The sequence below is a fragment of the Panthera leo genome, chromosome E2, assembly GCF_018350215.1.
Source record: "Panthera leo isolate Ple1 chromosome E2, P.leo_Ple1_pat1.1, whole genome shotgun sequence".
In the NCBI taxonomy this organism is placed as follows: domain Eukaryota; kingdom Metazoa; phylum Chordata; class Mammalia; order Carnivora; family Felidae; genus Panthera; species Panthera leo.
The window spans coordinates 19,283,930-19,288,188 of NC_056693.1; the positions used below are offsets into that span (position 1 = coordinate 19,283,930).

Sequence of the window (4,259 nt, forward strand, 5' to 3'; positions counted from 1 at the left end):
TTCTATTATAAAAATATTTATTATAAAGAGAGATATATATAAAGAGATTTATTGAGGTATATTATATGAGATATAATATAAATAATTTTTATTATAAAAATATTTATTATAAAGAGAGATATATATAAAGAGATTTATTGAGGTATATTATATGAGATATAATATAAATAATTTTCAATATAAAAATATTTATTATAAAGAGAGATATATATAAAGAGATTTATTGAGGTTTATTATATGAGATATAATTTAAATAGTTTTTATTATAAAAATATTTATTATAAAGAGAGATATATATAAAGAGATTTATTGAGGTATATTATATGAGATATAATATAAATAATTTCTATTATAAAAATATTTATTATAAAGAGATATATATAAAGAGATTTATTGAGGTTTATTATATGAGATATAATTTAAATAGTTTTTATTATAAAAATATTTATTATAAAGAGAGATATATATAAAGAGATTTATTGAGGTATATTATATGAGATATAATATAAATAATTTTTAGTATAAAAATATTTATTATAAAGAGAGATATATATAAAGAGATTTATTGAGGTATATTAAACTGATAAGAACAGATACTACACTTGATCTTAGCCAAAAGGCCGAGAAGCGATTATTGAGGTATATTATATGAGATATAATATAAATAATTTTTATTATAAAAATATTTATTATAAAGAGAGAGATATATAAAGAGATTTATTGAGGTTTATTATATGAGATATAATATAAATAATTTTTATTATAAAAATATTTATTATAAAGAGAGAGATATATATAAAGAGATTTATTATAATGAATTGGCTCACATGAATATGGAGATTGGCTCTGTGACATTCCAAAATCTGTGACTAGCAAGCTAGAGACCCAGAAAAAAACAAATGTTTCAGCTCACTTCTGAAGGCAGGAAAAAACTGATGTCCCAGGCAGGGACATCAAATAGTCAGGCAGGGAGAATTCCTTCTTACTCATGAGAGGATCAGTCTTTTTGTTCTATTCAGACCTTCAACGGGTTGGATGAGGCCCACCTGAATGAGGGAGGGCAGTCTTCTTTGTCCCGTCTACCAACCGCACGTGTTAATCTCATCTGAAAGCACACTCACAGATACCTTCGGAAGTAGTATGACCAAACATCTGGGCACCCTGTGGCCCAGTCAGGATGACACATAGACCTAACCATCACAGTGACCCAGGGGCATTATCCCTCCACGTCCTGCTAATGGCCACCCGTGGGCGCTGAAAAGTCTGGCGGGTGCTGAGGCATTTGAGATGGGACCCAGGCTGTGTGCATGAGACTGTTCGTGGTTGCTGTGCTGAATCACATGTGCCCAGGGGAGGCAGCAAAGACACGGAAAGCACATGCCCCAGGCTCCTGAGTTTCTGGCTTGGGCACCTGCTGGGATGGGGAGCCTAGGAAGAGGAGCAGGGGCAGGGGACGGTGCTCAGTCCAGTCAGCACTGGGTGGGGTTTGCATATCCAGGCAGGTTGACCTGGGGGCATGGCTGAGGCTCTGGAAGCCACCAGAGCAGGTGACCCTTGTGGCCTCGGTAGAGGCAGCTGCAGTGGGGTGGAGGGGAGAGGGCAGCATCTAACTGGGGGAGGGGGCAGATGTGGCAAAGTGGAGGCAACTCCTTCGAGGAGGAGAATCATAAGACGGAGGCTGAGGGAGCCTTAGAGTAAAAGGAAGTTAGATAAATGGCTAAGGAAGATGTAGCTGGAATATTACACAGCCATGAAAAAGGAGGAGGAGGAACGCGTGCCATTTGTGACAACACGGTTGGACCTGGAGGGTATTGTGCTGAGTGAAATGAGTCAGACAGAGAAAGACAAGTACCATATGATTTTCCTCACATGTGGAAGGTAAAAAACCGAAACAAATTAATAAAGAAACGAAAAGCAGAATCAGACCTATAAATATGGAGAACAAACTGATGGCTACGGGAGGGAAGGGGAGTAGGGAGGGGTAAAAAGGGTCAAAGTGGGGTGGGAGACATAGGCTTCCAGTTGTGGAATGAATAAGTCACAGGGATAAAAGTCACAGCATAGGACATACAGTCAATGACATTGTGATGGGGATGTATGGTGACAGAAGGTAGCTGTACTTGTGGTGAGCACAGCATAATGAATAGAGATGTGGAATCACTATGTTGTACACCTGAAACTAATGTAATGTGTATCGACTATACTCAATAAAAAAATACTTTCAAAAGGGACTTCTTAAAAACAAGATTATTCCATCAGTCAGTCAACAAACATTACCGAGTGCCTCATGTGTGATAGTCCCTGAGGGCATAGCAGTTATCAACACAGACTCGGAGAGTTTAACCTTGGAGAGTAAACATGTAATTAAAAATAAATAAATTTTGGGGCGCCTGGGTGGCTCAGATGGTTGAGCGTCCAACTTCGGCTCAGGTCATGACCTCACAGTTTGTGAGTTTGAGCCCCGCGTTGGGCTCTGTGCAGACAGCTCGGAGCCTGGAGCCTGCTTCGGATTCTGTGTCTCCCTCTCTCTCTGCCCCTCTCCTGCTCACACTCAGTCTCTCTCTCTCAAAAATAAATAAACATTAAAAAATATTTTAAAAAAGAAAAATAAATAATTTTAGATACGGATAAGATGCATGAAAAAATACATCAGGACAATGTGACAGAGAGTGACAGGGCTACTTTAGCTGGACTGGTCAGGGAAAGTCTCTCTAAGGAGGTGACAGCAGCACTGACTGTGAGTGATGAGAAAGACCCAGTTGGGCAGAGAACTGGAGGAGGGTGTGCCAGTGCAAAGGCCCTGGGGCAGGTGTTCAAGGGAGAGGGAAGACGCCATGTCCTGTAGGGCCAGTGGGGAGAATGAGACTGGGACACCGCTGGGGCACAGCCTGCAGGCCATGGGAAGCTCTTGGAGCTTTTGAAGCTGGGAATGACATGATCTGATTTACATTTTTTAAAGGTCACTCTGTCTCTCGTGGAAAGAATAGACCCAAGGAAGGCAAGAGGAAGGCAAGGAGGCCAGTGAGGAGGCCCTGTGGTTGTTCAAGCTGGGGATAGTGGGAGAGAGTTGAGCAAAGCCAGGGTTGCAGGGACAGGCCTGTCCGGATCTTCGGTTATAATCACTTTAGGATTAAAATGATACACAGCAGGACGAGATTGCCATTTGTAAGATTATTGTACCACAGTATGATGTAATATGTTGTATTAAACAGAGTAGGAACTTGATAATTGCCTAGCACCAGTTCACAGGTATTGTATTCTATCAGATGTGTGTTGTTAGCAGGTGTTATACCTGTTTAAGAGGACTGTATCAATTAATTAGCTGTTGTGATTGGGTCATGGAAAACACCTTTAACAGAGGTCGACTTTTCAAGGATTCGCTGGTGACTATAGTGGAGTTTTCAGAGTGGGGGCGCTTTCCCGGGCAGAAGTAAAAAGCCGGGGTTGATGGGGAAAGACCAGTTCCTGGGGCCACTAGTCCTGACTGTCCTGACCCTCACCAAGTGGCCCCAGAAGACTGATTTGAAAGGAGAGTATAAGCTGGTCTGCAGCTGGCCTGGAGGGCAAGGCTGTCCCCTCACCTTGTGCCCATGCGCAGGGGCGGGGGGGTGGAGGGGAGGAAGGTGGCAAGGCCAGGGTGCCAGAGACCAGCTCCCCAGAAGGATGGGAATATTGTGCAACACACTGGCGGCCCGAGGCAAGCTTTTGGAGTGTGCCATTTATTCTCTGGATTTGGGGGTTTGTGCCTTCATGCAAGCTCAGCATGAGATAACTCAGTGTGAAGAGGCCAGACCACTGCCCCTTGCCTGACTCTGGACCTCTTACAACAGGTTTCCTGCCGCCCGCCGCGAGCGATGGAGTCAGTCAAACTGAAGAAAAGTCTCCGCTCTACCTTCGTGAGCCTCAGTTTCTTCAGCTGCCAAATGGGAGTGACCGCTGACCACGTGGAGGTAAGGGTGGGGAGGGTGCACCATTTTGGATGAAGCTTGAAGATGTGTTGGACTAAATGAAGGCAGCCAGGCGAAGAAGGACAAATGTAGGATTCCACTTATATGAGGTCCCTAGAACAGAAAATCCACAGAGAGTAGACTAGAGCACAAGAGTTTCTGTTTGGGATGATGGAAAGTGTTCCGAGGTGGGTAGTGGTAATGTTTGCACAACAATGTGAATGTCCTTACTTCATGCCACTGCACCCTACACTTAGAAATGGCTAAAATGATACATTTTGTGTTACATGTATTTTACTGCAACAATTAAAC

At 42.3% G+C, this 4,259-nt stretch overlaps 1 pseudogene; it reads right to left on the bottom strand.

Moving 5' to 3' along the window:
- Positions 1–538: 538 nt before the first annotated feature.
- Positions 539–632, bottom strand: LOC122209247 (annotated as a pseudogene).
- Between the last annotated feature and the right edge of the window lie 3,627 nt (positions 633–4,259).